Source organism: Symphalangus syndactylus, chromosome 4, assembly GCF_028878055.3.
Source record: "Symphalangus syndactylus isolate Jambi chromosome 4, NHGRI_mSymSyn1-v2.1_pri, whole genome shotgun sequence".
NCBI lineage: Eukaryota > Metazoa > Chordata > Mammalia > Primates > Hylobatidae > Symphalangus > Symphalangus syndactylus.
Window position 1 is genome coordinate 56,854,530 of NC_072426.2, and position 15,563 is coordinate 56,870,092.

At 31.5% G+C, this 15,563-nt stretch overlaps 1 long non-coding RNA gene across 1 annotated transcript in view; it reads right to left on the reverse strand.

The window, feature by feature from the left end:
• The window catches only part of LOC134736472 (uncharacterized), a 334,617-nt gene extending 319,665 nt beyond the window's left edge, over positions 1-14,952 (reverse strand). The window contains exon 1 of the long non-coding RNA XR_010120498.1: positions 14,905-14,952. This is a non-coding gene — a long non-coding RNA (uncharacterized lncRNA). The remainder of the gene's footprint in view (positions 1-14,904) is intronic.
• Between the last annotated feature and the right edge of the window lie 611 nt (positions 14,953-15,563).

Here is a 15,563-nt window from a genome sequence, read left to right on the forward strand (position 1 = left end):
AACCAGCATATTACCTTGTATAGTGTATAAATCAGTGATTTTTTGCAGAGTTAAATTTCAGGAATTAAGTAATGGCCCATGGTTTCATTAATACAAACCATTTAATGTAATATTAGCTTGAAGTAGTATGTTTTGATGAATAAAAAATTGCTTAAATGACATATAGCAGGAATAGACTTGCTAATTAATTCTTCCTTAATTTATTCAAACTTTATGTAAAGATCTCCCATTATGTGCAAGATATTATTTTAAAAACAGATGGCCCCAGATCCTGTGACGAGTAGGAAAACAAAGCTACTATACTGAAGAAACATATAAAATTGCAGTGAAATATCTCACACAATTAGTTTTTTAATGTTTCTGCCAGTGTCCTTCGATCAACTCAGATTGTGTATACGTTAAGGACTGTGTTTATTCACAATTGTCTAATGTATATGTTTCTGCAATGTTAACTGAAAGTTTTAGTACTAATAGAATTTAAGAACATGGGTGTCTCATGCTCTTTGTTTTACATTCAGCCTTTTCATGACTTTCTGATTCTATGAATGTGTGCGCATATGTATTCTGTGTTTATTCAGTAAGGTCAGAATATTCTGCAACAACCCATTAAGAGTTTGTATTCATTTCCACTCTCCTAACTACCACATGTACTTATTCATATATGTTCTCTAATGACCAACATCTTAGAATATTTGCAAATTACAAATAAGTATCAGATCTCTAAAACTGTCCCAATAAAACCATTAATTTTATAATTCATATTAAGATTCTGGTAAAACTTGATTTTTCACAAGACAAATCTTAGATGATATTCTGATGTTAATTATCTTAGTTAAACATGCGGTATTAAAGTCAATAATTAAATAATCTAAGATTAAATTATTCACGTGCACATGACAAGTTTTCCAAAGTACAACCATGGAGTCGCTACAGAGCTCAGAACTGAGCAGATATACTAGGTGTCAAACACTCCTGAAGATGTTGAAGTTTCAGCTTAGACAGGAAGAGTGGAGGGACCTCAATGAGGACCTCAGGCATTAGGCTGAAGCTCCAGGGAAGGTACACCTTAAGAGGAAGAAATACACCCTGTAAAAAGGCCAACACCAGTATTAAGCACAAAACAGAACCATCCAGTCCTGTGTCATTAAATACCATCTCTATTCTGAGGATTTCCAAAATCATAGTTACAGCTCGGATCTCTCCATCAAATTTCTACTCATGTACTTAACTTTCTTTTTGAATCTATTTAAGTAATTAATAGCCATCTAATACTGAACTCTGCTCCTGCACTACTCCCCGTTAAAAAATAAAACTAAAATAAAAAAGCATATTCTTTCTATGTTGCTTTAATTGCTGGAACTTATATGTGCTCAGGTGCAGAATCTTCATGTCATCTTTACTCCATCATTTCTTACACCTCCCTCATTAGCAAATGCAACCATCAACAAATACAATCATATTTCACTCACTTCACTGCTTGTGCACATCCATGACACCACTGTTTTCATCAGTTTTTCCTTTTCCATCAGTATCATCCTAATATGCTCCCTACTTTCATCTTTGTCCCCATACCAACCCACAGTCTCTTTCTAAATTCAGTGGGCTGTACTTCTTTATTAAACAAAACATGCTTCTGTCTTAGAATCTTTGTTCTGCTTTGTTTTCAGCCTAGAATGCTCAGCCTCAGAGCCTACATGAATTTCCTTTGACAACCTGTGAACAATACATCTCTTACTCTCTTTATTCTCATTCTTAGCACTTATCATCTGACAAATTATCTTTATATTAGCTTATTTTTGTCTTTCTCCATATGAATATATGCATCATTAAAAGTAGAGCCGTTTTTGTGTGTATTTCTTCGGTGACCCAAGCATCTAAAACAGAACACGACACACTAGCAGGGGCTTCATACGTAACAACTATGTATAAATATAGTCTTTGTGGCTGCAGGATGGAGGGAGAGGACAAAAATAATGAGTGATGAGATAGAAGTTGTAAGCAGAAAAAATGAGAAACCATGCTATGACTTGAAGCATAGAAGTGACATGATTGTTTTAGAATTCTAAATGACTGACTAGGAATGAGGATTTTCTTAGGAGCAAAGATGGAGAAACAATAAGAGCCTATTTGAATAGCTTAGTTAAGAGATGATTTTGACTCAGATGAATACATCATCTGTAGTTTCTGGCTTTTGCAACTAGCTTTCGCATGAACTGAAAATGAAGCCCTTGGGCATCATATATCATACATACAGCTCCTATGGATCTGTATAAATAAGCAATAGTGATGATGGATGTATTTATATATTCATTCCAATTGATTTATAAGATAAATGCCAATTTGTGAAAATGAAAAATATTCCCAATATTGAACTATATTATATCATTTGTATAATAAAAAGAAGGAAAAGAAAGAAATGCACTCACTTGGATATGTATATGTCTAGAATTCTATTTCTTTTAAAAAACTTAATAAAATTGTTTGCCTTTAGGTACAATAGGATACCTGTGTGAAGGAACTGGGAAGAGGGTTTTCCACAATATACCATGGTGTAACATTTGAATTTTGAACCCTGAAAAGCATTAGCTACATAAAAAATAGGTACATAACATCTAAATATAAAAATTATAAACCTCAGAAAAATATTCAGCATTTTGGCACTTATTTGCTGTTTATTTGCGGTTTATTTTAGAGAAGTAATTTTAACTGTTGGAAACAATATATGGATATATATCCTACTTTGGAGTGGAGGGGCAAACTACCCTTCTCTCTGCTCCTTTTACATTTTTCAAACTATACCTACTTCCACTGCTTTACCCTTACAGCATTTTCTACTGTACCTCTTGTCACAGTTATTGATGTCAAATTGTTATGCTCTTAGGTTAAGAGCAATCATAGTAAACAATCTTATAACTATGTATAGAGAAATATCAAAAAGTTTCTAAAAGAAAGTCAGGGCAGGGTGCGGCGGCTCATACCTGTAATCTCAGAAATTTGGGAGGCCGAGACAGGTGGATCACCTGAGGTCAGGAGTTCGAGATCAGCCTGGCCAACATGGTGAAACCCCGTCTCTACTAAAAATACAAAAAATTAGCGGGGTGTGATGGCACACGCATGTAGTACCAGCTACTCGCTACACGGGAGGGTGAGGCAGGAGAATGGCGTGAACCCGGGAGGCGGAGCTCGCAGTGAGCCAAGATTGTGCCATTAAACTCCAGCCTGGGCGACAGAGCGAGACTCCGTCTCAAAAAAAAAAAAAAGAAAGAAAGTCAGCATCAATGGAATTTTATAAATTATATAATTTTGTGATTATTATTATGATTTGCTACTGAACTGTGTTCATGGCCAAGTAAGCACTAGAATCTGATTACCCTACAAATAATTTATTACTTATTTTGGTAGACAGTAATCAGTTTGTTGTTATTAAGCAAGTGCATAAGCAAATTTGCAAACACTGAATATAGAAGAAATGTATGTAGAGGCTTCATACAGCATAGTTTAAACCCTTGCTTCTGAATTCAGAAAACTTCATTTTGAGTTTAGACCATATCATTTATTGAATGAGTGTTTCTTTCTTGCCACATGATAAAAAAAATTAAAAACTTAATTTTTTTTCTTCCTACTGTGGTTGTGATAACATGTAAAATAAATTTTAAAACAACGAAGCCCTATTTATATTTTTACCTTAAATATTGCTTATCACATTGTTCATAAAAATTAAAATAAAACATGGTACATTTATAACCAAGATTTTCTTATGTACAAAAAAGATAAATTTATACTATAAAATATTTAAATATAAGAAAAAGCTGATATTTTATTACTCGATTTAATTTACAATTTTGGGAGTTAAATATGGAAAGGTTTTAATATAGTAAGATATTTAATATGTTAAAACATTTTCAAAAAACGAAATTCTACTGATAGGATTTTTTGGGGAAAGGTTTTTCTGGAGACAATCGGCCATTGAAAGGTCAAACATAAGTTGGCATTCATGTGTGCTGGGTAATTAAAAACTTCATAAGCAGGTTGTACATAATTATATTGCATGAATATTTTAAGTTTTTAAATATATATTTCTAGTAGAATGTGGTTTTGATTGATTTAATTCTCACAGTATTGTGGGTGTATGAGTCTAGTTGGAAATATTCTTTGGCCTGCTCATATAGCAGCAGATGCACTATTTGCATAAGTAGGATGTTATATGTGGGCTTGTATTTTTGGCTGCCTCTAGATTTATGACACCAATTCATTTTTTTTTTTGCACAGATGGAAGAAAGACTGGCAATATGAAAAGAGGAGTTAATCGATTTCATTTTTAAAAATTGTTACAATTACTCTGATTTAAATCTGCATATATGTGAATCTGATTACTTCATTCATAAACATGTATGAAGCAGTAAATTTTCAGTCACATTATGATTGTGCATTATAAAGTTAGCAATTAAACTAGAGGCTGATGCAGGCACATTAATTGTATTAAAAATTACATTCATTTAATTATGGAGAAAAAAGTCATTTACAATACTAAACTGAAAAAATAAATGGCTTATTTTTTCAGAAAAAATATACTATTTTCTTACATAGAGTAGTAAATTGCTAAATAAATGGCCATTTTTATGCAGAAAAATATATAAATTATATTATACTATAAAATATTGCTATTATATTCTTTTGAAATCTCATGTTATTTTAAAATTTTCTTCACTTAGCATAATATGTTTAGAATCCTTAGTAATAGCATACTGGCTTTCCTGTGTTTTTTCTCTGGTTTTCATACAGTATTTTTCTGCTTGACATGAAACAGATACTAATTTAAATAATTTAATTTGAAGTCAGTATAATGTAAAGCATCACACTTTATAATTTTAATAATTTTTTTCCTAAATGGTATTTTTTGTTATAAAGATAAATGGGATATTTGTTTGAAAAAAATTATAGTTTTAAATAAAGTGTGCAAAGTACTTTCATTAATATTTATCTGAAAATGAAATGGTGCTCACCTCTGTGGGGAAGGCTAAGAGTGAGAAAAATGGGAGTACATGGCCAAAGGATACAAAATAGCAGACATGTGAAAGAACAAGGGTAGATAACTAATGTATAAGATGAGCACTAATGTTAATAAAATTATACGGTAGTTTTTTTTTTTTTTTTGGATAAGTAGATTTTAGACACTCTCATCACCAAAAAAGAAACTATGAGATGATAGACGTTAATCTGCTTCAATATAGTAACCATTTTACAATCAATATGTATCCCATATCATGTTGTAAAACTCAAATTTACACTATAAAATTTATTTTAATAATTGAAAATTAAAAAATTGAAAAACTGAGACAATTCTGATAGCTAAATGAGTAATGAATTTAATGAATTAAGACTGGAAGCAGGGATACCAGATAGAAACTGTTGCCATGCATTAGGAAAAATGTCATAAAGTTTTGAATGAGTCAAGTTGTAATAGAGGGAGGAAAAAAATTGATAATGTGAGAAATAGTTATGTGTATATTAAAATTATTTTGTAATTCATTTTTTCAAAAATTAAAATATCACTTCCTAATTTTACTTGACATTTCAAAATATATTTCAACAAACTAAAGTAATGATAATTTTGAAAAAGAAATAGTTAATCTTCTATTAGAAACAGATATGTAGGTATAGATAGATTGATAGATGTCTAGCTAGATATTGATACACTCACAGAGTACTGAAAAATAAAAATAAAAATGGTAGACTTGCATTATAAAATTGGCTATGTGTGGGGTTGAGGAGAAGAATATTTAATTCATATTTATTTATTACTGAAGTCAAAATACAATTTCTTTTTTTGTTTTAGAATATACAATGTCTAAAGCATGTCTAAATTAATTCTAAAATCTAAGTATCTGCTTAGGGGGAGGATGACTGAACTGCTGTATCCCAAATTAGAAATCTCACCACTTTACCTTTGTATAAGATACAAAAGTTTATTTGTAATAAAAATTTGGGGAGTTCATGGTCTTGGAATAACATCTCAAGTGTAAAAATGTATAAAACATTTGAGATACACCTTTACACAATTTATAGTCTATAAAGACAGTAAATATTAATTATATGGTATTTAGAACAGAATAATATTAAAAATCCTATACAGTACTTTGTAAAAACTTAAACTTTTATGTCTGGCTTCTTTCTTTTAACACTTTTTTGTTTGAGTTTGACCTATGTTGCTGCATATAGCAATAATTTGCTCATTTTTATTGCTGTATAATATTGAATTATATGCATATACCAGAGTGCATTTATCCATTTTAGATCATTAGATACTTAATTTTTTGTGCATTGGAATACTTCTGCTGTGAATACCTTGTCACGACTTTTTATGCTAATAGCTGTACATTTCTATTACATATAAAATGAAAACAATTGTGTATCATATAGTATGGATATTTTCATCTTTGAGTGTTACTGACAAATAGTTTTCTAAAGTGTTTGTGTCATTTATTTTCCCAACCATTATGTATGAGAATTCCAAATGCCCCATATTCTCTCCAATACTAGGTATTATTTCATCTTTTTTCACTTTGACCATTCTATTTGGTTATAACAGTATTTTATTTTTGTTTTAATTTGCATTCCACAATAAGGAATACATTTTCACATGCTTATTTGCCATTTGAGTACACTCATGTGGGATGTACCTATTAGCTTCTCCTCATTTTTCTATTGAGTCATATATCTTTTTCTTATTAATTTTTGAAAGGTATTTATATAGCCTGTTTACATTTCCTTCTCACACTCGGTGGCTTGCCTGTTTATTCTCTTTATCTTTTATTTTGATTAACAGAATTGTAATATACTATAATTTATCAATGTTTTACATTCATTGTTTGTGCTTCCTGTTGTACAATTTACTAAGTCTTTTCTTACTGAAAGGTTGTGAAAATATTTTCTTATGTTTACTTCTAAATGCACACCTCTAAATACAATAGTGTTTTAACTTTCCCATTTATGTCTACAAAACATCAACAATTAATTTTGTGTATGTTGTATGGAAGGATAACTAATTTAATTTTTTTTAATTTAAAACAATTTTAGATTTATAGAATTATGGTGAAGTGACTACAGAGAGCTCTGGTATAGTTTACTCCAGTGTTATTAACATCCTCTAACACATCCCTATTATTAACATCTTACAATAGATAGATCCATTTGTCACAATTTACAAACCACTATTGATACATTATTATTAACAAAAAGTCTATATATTTTGTTTGTTTGTTTGCGATGGAGTCTCGCACTATCACTGGAGCTGGAGTGCAATGGCATGATCTCGGCTCACTGCAACCTCTGTGAAACTCGGGTTCACTTGATTCTTCTGCCTCAGCCTCCTGAGTAACTGAGATTACAGGTGCACATGACCACACCCGGCTAATTTTCTGTATTTTTAGTAGAGATGAGGTTTCACTATGTTGGCCAGACTGATCTCGAACTTCTGACCTCATGATCCACACACCTAGGCCTCCCAAAGTGCTGGCGTGAGCCACCACTCCCGGTCCAAAAGTCTATATTTTATTCAAATTTTCCACTTTTATTTAATGCACTTTTTATGTGAGATCTCACCAGGATACCACCTTATATTTAGTAGTCGTGCCTCCTTAGGCTTTTTGTGGTTGTCATAACCTCTTAGACTTTTCTTAGTTTTGATGACCTTGACAGTTTTGAGAATTACTGATCAGATATTTTCTAATACATACCTCAAGTGACATTTGTCTGATATTTTTCTGATGATTAGACTGGAGAAATATGTTTTGAGGAGGAGGACAAACGAAGTAAAGTGCCATTCTCATTACATCATATCAGGGTTACACACTATCAATATGACTAATAATTATTCACGTTTAACGTTGATTATCTGAGTTAAAGTAGTGTTTGTAAATTTCTCTGCTATAATTCTACTCTTTTTTTTCTCTTTCTGTAGTGTATCCTTTAGAAAGAAGCCTTTATGTGCAGCCCACACTTAAAAAGTAGAAAGTTATGCTTTATCTACTAATGGCAGATTGATTATTGGAATTCTTCTGCATAATAGTCTGTTCTCCCCCATTTATTTATATATTCATTCATTTATTTATATCATGATACACTCAAATATATTTATTTTATTTTATGGCTATAATTGAATGTATAATTATCTTGCTGTTTAAATTGTTCCAACTTTGCTCATTTGGAATGCATTTGTTAGGTCCCTGTATTCTTTTGACATACTGAGATCTTCATGTGTGTGTGTGTGTGTGTGTGTGTGTGTGTGTGTGTATGATGTTTCTTTTTTTTTCCTTTCCTGAGCCTAATTTCAGGCATACAAGATGCTCCAATCTCATCTTGCCTATTTCCAATCCAGTGCTATATTCAGCTTTTCTCCAAGGTGTACAGATTCCTTTAATTGAATAATGTTATTAGAAACCAGGAACTGGCAACTAAGTGTGCTTGTTGCTATTTGGGTAATGTTCCTTCTAGACCTCAGCTACCAGAGCAAAAGCATATATATATATATATATATATATATATATATATACACACACACACATATATATACACACATATATATACATATATATATACGTATATATATATACATACACACGTATGTATGTACGTGCAAACCTGTGTATATACAAACATCTATAAATATTTCTATATGTAACAATGTGTATATTAAACATGAATTTATAATGATGTCTAATCTATTACCACATGGATTATCATTCTAGTCACTTCCTATTGATTATTTGTAACTTCCCATTCTAAATGTAAGAAACATGGCTTCCAACATCTGCCATCCATTTGCTAAACTGACCAATGCCTGTATATATGTATAATGTTTGTAAAATTGTTGACCTGCACCCTTATAGGTAATGGTTTTATCAACTAGTATACAGTGCTTATCTAAAGCTCCCATTGCCTTTAGTCTTATACATTCTATTCACTTTCAGAGCTACTAACATCAACACCTTATCCCTCATTCTATTAATTTCATACAGTTATATTACATTTAGATTCTCTGGACAAATTTTGAATTCCATTTCTGTTCCATCGACTACTTAAATTTTTTTTAATTGCATATATTAAAGTGTACTCATTGTGCGGTAAAATTTTATGTGTTTTGAAAAATACTTAATACTTTTTATTTAACATTATGTATCAAACACAATAATTACATTATCCTAAAGATTCCCTGTGTTTCAGTTATTTAACTGCCTCCCACTTCAACCCTTAAACACTGACAACTCTCAATCTGTTTACCATCTCTATAATTTGTTTTTACGAAAGTCATATTAGTATCATGTAGCATGTTGTTTTTCTTTAGACTGGCTTCTTTCATGTAGTAATATAAAGAATAATAAAATAATTTTTGTAAGCAATTGTCGATGTTCATAGGATTAGCATTAGTAGTTATAAATTCTGTTGGCAGAAGTGTGTCATACTTAAATATCTAGTTTTTCTAAATAGTTTTTGTGGAAGATAAATAGAAATAAAACTTGAACCATATCATGTCTGAACATTGTTCTTGATAAAAGGTTACTAATGGCTGAAAATACCTAACTGAGAACTTTAAAATGTGATGCAATTTTTATCAGCACACGTTTAATTTTAAGATCTATTTGGAACCCTACCCAAACCATCTGGGGAGAAATTCCTCCAGGGAAAATAAAAAAGCACTGCATCATGATTCTATTTGCTACCATTAGCAGACATTGCAGACTTGTTAATAGCATCTGTCTTCAACATTTTCTGGCCATATGTTCACACAGATGAAACATTAACACTCATTGATTGTACAATTCCATTAATCTCTATCATTCTTCTCACAAACAAAATAATCTCCAATTAGGTATCCTTTCCAATACTATGATTCCTCTACTGATTAAATTTTTATCTCACTGACTTTTCAATCCTGACTTTGCTATCTCCATCTGAATATCTATTGTCCTCTGAAGCCCCATTCTATGGTGTACACAGAAAAAAAATTATTCTGTATCCTCATGCTCTTTCCAGAATCTATGCAAAATCTCCTTGCCTTAGCAGAAATTTTCCTCCTTCTCAAAAATATCCATTTGTGGTAATGTTATTTTTCTCCAAACTCCCCTTGGCCTTTGTTTAAATTCCCACGTCATCTGTATACAGTGTTACAACCTTCACCCTCGCTTTTCCTCTCAGTCACTCTGTATTTGATTGAGTTTTAAAATTCTGGTCTCAATGTCTTTCTATCTATTTCAATAATCTCTGTTTATCTGTTTTTCTGTCTCTCTCTCCCAACACATGCACATACACACATACACATAAAATAAAAAGCCATAATTTTTATATGGGTAAATAACACTTTTAAAACTCAACATTATTTTCTCAAAAAAAGACTTTTTTTCATAGTAAGTGTCTTTGCTATAATCTTATAATGTTCTCTAAAGTGACCTTTTGGAACTACATTTTCTTTAGCACGTAAGTTTAGTGACTCAAAATGGAAATCTTGAGAGGTAATTCAAGAATATTCATTCATTTACTTATTCATGAGTTCATTCATTTAAAAATCATTTTATGAGTGATTACATTATTCCAGGTAGTTTCTGAGAATTAAAGAAAAAAAAAAAGACACTGACTTTATTTGAATAAATTTAATCCAGTAGAGAAATAGACATGCAAATGAAGAATTAAAATGTAATGTGCTTTTTGATGTACTGAATATATGAATGTAGTGTAATTAGTGCTCAGGGAAGGATTTTCCAATTCACTCTACAACTTTGAAACACAGAGAATAACTTGTAAAAAAAAAAACACACTGATATAACTGTATTTTCACCCACAAAGACCATATGCCTGTGGAAATATACCCATGGAAATGACAAAGATGATGATAATCATAGATTATCATTGTACTAAACATGATGGGAATATATAAAGAAGTCTGGACAATAACTAATTTTATTTTTATTTAATGTATCTATTAAATTCACTTATTTTGTCTGAAGAGCTGCTATTTAAAATAAAATACAGTATTAAAGTCATTTTCTAACAATTAACATTCACTGATTCTGCATCTTACATATAAATCTGAAGATGAATAAAATGTTTTTTTACTTTTAAGGTCTCAGGGAATACTTGTTAAATCATACACACAAACAAAATAAATCAATGTGTTAAAGATTACAACTTGAGTTTATTAAACAATGTGTTTAATACACTGTGTTTTAACAATTTGTTAAGGGTTAAAAACGAGGTAAATTAAAGCATGGTTGTGGAAGCTGATTATGAGAAAGGAATGACAAATTATCTTGGCCTGGAGAGGTGAGTAGGAGTTTGCAAGAAAAATGAGGGATTGAAGGTTATTGTAAAAGTTAAAAGAATGTTTTCTAAGCTATGTAATTATAGAAGGGGATTGCAATTTTGGGTTATGGTGAGAAATTCTCTGTAGAATTTTGTGTGAGGAGTAAAAAAAAATTGAGGTTGAGGTATAGGTTAGAGTCAAATTTTCAATGGGTATGATATATCCAATTTTCAGGAAGATCACTGTTTCTGTCCCTAAAAAGAAATGCAGTGGAATCTATTAGATATTTATTTTATGTAACCGGGTATACTTTTAAACATATATGTACAAACATACACACACACACGTATATGTAAAAATTGTTTATAAGTGTAATTTTTTAACTTTATTTCCTAGAAACTGGTCAAATGTACTGGGTTTTAGACACATTTACCATTTCTCAACCTTTCTATTTCTGTGAGTGTGTGTGTGTGTGTGTGTGTGTGCATGCCTATGTCTTCATTTTTCTCTCTTTCTCACTTTCTCTCTTACTGACAGAAGTGATGAATTGATATAGAGCACCATAAATATTTTAGATTTTCATTGTGAGTAAGGAAGACTGTATAAAGTAAATATATGCGATATTTACACAGACAGTAGGTCGTACTAGTTAAATAATTTCACAAAGAGTTATCCTCTGAAAGCACACATATGGCTTTCAGTTTTCAGTCTAGCATGTAAGAAGCATGGAAGTCATCATTCTGTCCAAAAACTAAAAAACTGAAGACATTGATAAATTAATGAGTTTTCTTAGACCATAAGAGCAGTGAGGTGACAGGTCAAACAGCTGTCCCCTAAATTGGAGACAGCAAGAGGTGAATACAGATAATCACAACATACCAGAGCAGCAATGTCCAAAGAAACCCGGGCCTATATGGAAAAACATGAACTATGATTTATGCATTGTTGTAGGTTCAATGTGGACAACTCTGAGACTTAAAAACTCCAGGGGGACAGTCATAGGTGGTTCCTCACACTCTCAGGATTTTTGCCTCTCAATCTCTACCAGGTTTTTACAGTGAATATCACACACACACACAAAACCTAGACAGGACATATATTACTTATGTGTTTATATATTTGGATACAAAAGAATGATCAATATAAATAATTTACATAAAGTTATTGATACGGTTTGGCCGTGTCCCCAATTCAAATATCAACTTGAATTGTATCTCCCAATTCAATCTTTTCAAACGTTTAGAAACAAAATGTTTCATGTAAAGTGGCAAAGTTCTTCTGTTATGCCTTTCACTGTTTAATATATGGAAATGCATATGCTCTTTACATGAATTTTTTTAGCTACAAGTGTCTGTCTTACTCACCAAATGATAGCTCATATTTGTATAAGTAATACATTTTTGAAACATATTTTGATAATTACAGAATATTATAAACCATGTCTAGGTAGGTAAAAGTTCATGAACTGTAGTTTTTAAGCACGCCAAATAATTAAATTTTAAATGAATGTATTTCTTAATTTCTTATTTGTTATTGTTAGTTGTTAATAATATTTTTCTCATCTTTTTTCTTCTTAAATTGTGTTTTTGCTGTAACAGTTTCAGAAACATTATAAAAAATTGCAGCATCATTTTTTCATTATTTAAACCCTCTGCATGTGATTGAAAACAATCTTTCTGACAGTTTCAAACTCTAGAAGAATTTTTTGTGTCATTTCTTGTATAGAGTAGACCTAAGGTGGTGTGTATGCAGTAGATTTTTAACTGAAATTGTTTTATACTGATATAAATTTTGAAGATGTTATATAAAATATATCACAATTTGAATTTAACTAGATTTAAATGCCTAACTTTAAGAGATTAAAAAATCTTAAGTGCTTCTTTTTCAAAGGACACCATATGCAAATAAAATTTTGTATGTGGAAAACACTTTTAACAAGTAACACTATAACCTATATTTACCAGTTATTTTCCTTCATTTGCATTATGGAAATTATGTTGAGTGAGTAAGAAACTGTTACTATGCTCCAAGGAAATGTCTCAGCAACCAATTTAAAATGAGAATTATTTGAAAAGAGAATAGAACAACTTTGTAATGCATATCTTACTTTCATTGTGGCAGAAATTATCGAGCTATTGAGTGAATACCTCTCTCTTTTCTTAAGGGAACTAGCTATATCTTTCTTGCTGTTAAGTGTACACATATGAGTGAATTCCACATCCAGACAATGGAATGTAGGTAGAAGTAATATGCTACACTTCAAGTCATTGCCTATAAAAACCCCTTTTGCAATTTTGTACTCTATCTTTCTCTTCTTTTCCAGGTAGAAATAGATATGAAATCCACAAAGTGAAGATGGTAAAGCTTCCATAGTACTGTTTTCTTGAATAACTACCTGAAGCAGAAATTCTCTAGCATGCTGATTGGTCTTTATGTAAATCAGAAATGAACTGTAATTATAGTAAGTATTCAAGAAAGTAGAATTGCACAGTGAATGTTTCAGGGAATTCTCTCCAAATTGTCTGGAAAAAAATGCACATGCATAAAAAGTAAGATTTTTATTCCTAGTAGATTTCCTGAACTCAATTTCCTACAGAACCAAAGGGAGGGGATATAAAATGGAGGGGCCACAGAACGTCCCAGCTTCTTTCCAGCAATTAGTCACCAGCAACTTTGTAAATAGCTAGAACCAAGTAAATAATTTATTCTTTACTAGCAAGGCCACTCCCAAACTTACCATATATATATATGGAAGAGCCAAGAATGGGATGCTTTACCAAAGACAAAGTTTCATAGTAAATTCATCTGAGTCATGACCCAAGCATATCTTTCTGCAGAATCTATATAGAAGGGTGCATATATTCACACTTTGACTCTTCTATCCATGAGTATCAGCCTTCAATAAATGATGTTCTGGGGTTTAAACAAAATAATTTATTGACATTATGTGCTACTGATTTCAGCTTTTATAATTCTAATAGCATTATCTTTAGCAAAACATTATAATTAGAGAAATAATTAGAAGAAATTTTTCTCTTAGTCATTACAGTTTACTTAATTTATTGCTTATATTTATTCTTTTCTTTTTGTTACCCATTTCTTATTATATTTATAAATAATTTGCATACTACTATTGTATTTCTATGCCTTGATTTTACATGTGATTTTAGGGAAAAAATTTACTTGAAAATGTCAAACATCCTAAGGATAAAAAAAATAGAAAGCAGATGCATATAATAATATATTTTATTTGCATACAACATTCATTAGCTCTAACGCATTAATAGGCTTTAAAGTAGATCATTTAAATATGAAAACAAGAAATAAAAAATATAAAGGACAAAAAGAAGTTTTAAACTAAATAAGAAGAAAAGCATATTAAATAAAATATGTTGATTAAGATTATTTTGTGGAGAACATAAGAAAGACAGCAGAATAAGAAGTCTCAGGCTTTACCCCTCACAGAAAAATTGATTTAAAAATAATATACAAACCAAAATACCCTTTTAAGAAGTCCAGAATTTTGTTAAGAAGGTGCAGTAGCCTGGACCACCACAAAATTAATAACAGCTACATTGAAATTGGTAAGAAGAGAAATTTCGCTTTACCTTCATCAGTATTTCCCCAAATCTGGCAAAACTCAGCTCCCAGTGAAATCATCTTGTCCTGTAACATCTTCCTGAAGGAAAAAGAGAGAGGGAAGTATGCATCTAATGTCTCCAGGCTTTTGGTAGTCTGCCCGAGGGAGGGACTGGCTTCTGTCTTGCCTCATCTGGAGTGCTGATGGAACAGGCATAGTTTGGATGTCCAATAACGGCTAAGGAGAGAGGAAAGGAGTGGGTGGCTTACTGCATCCAACATGGCTGTGCAAGAAAGCGGAGAAGGTGCAGAACCTGAGGCTCCTCGACAAGGAAGAAAGAAGAAGAGTGAAATATGCCTTCAACATTCTGGCCATATGGTGTGTTATCCAAGGAACTAGTTTCTCTCTCACCTCACTCTTAGTACTGATGAAACAGGCATAGTTTGGATGCCTGGAGACAGCTAGGAACAAAGAAAACAGGTAGGCATCTTGCTGCATTAGACACAGTTCTGCAAGACTGGATGAAGGCATATAACTTGAGGCTTCTCCACAGGGAGGGAAGAAGAGGAGTACAGTATGCCTCCAACGTCTCAGACAGCAGTACTTTGGTCAGACATTAGAGGGAATAAGAGATTATAGGTTTTAGAAGAAAAGGAGGAAGAGAAAGAGGAAAAGAAGGAGGAGGAG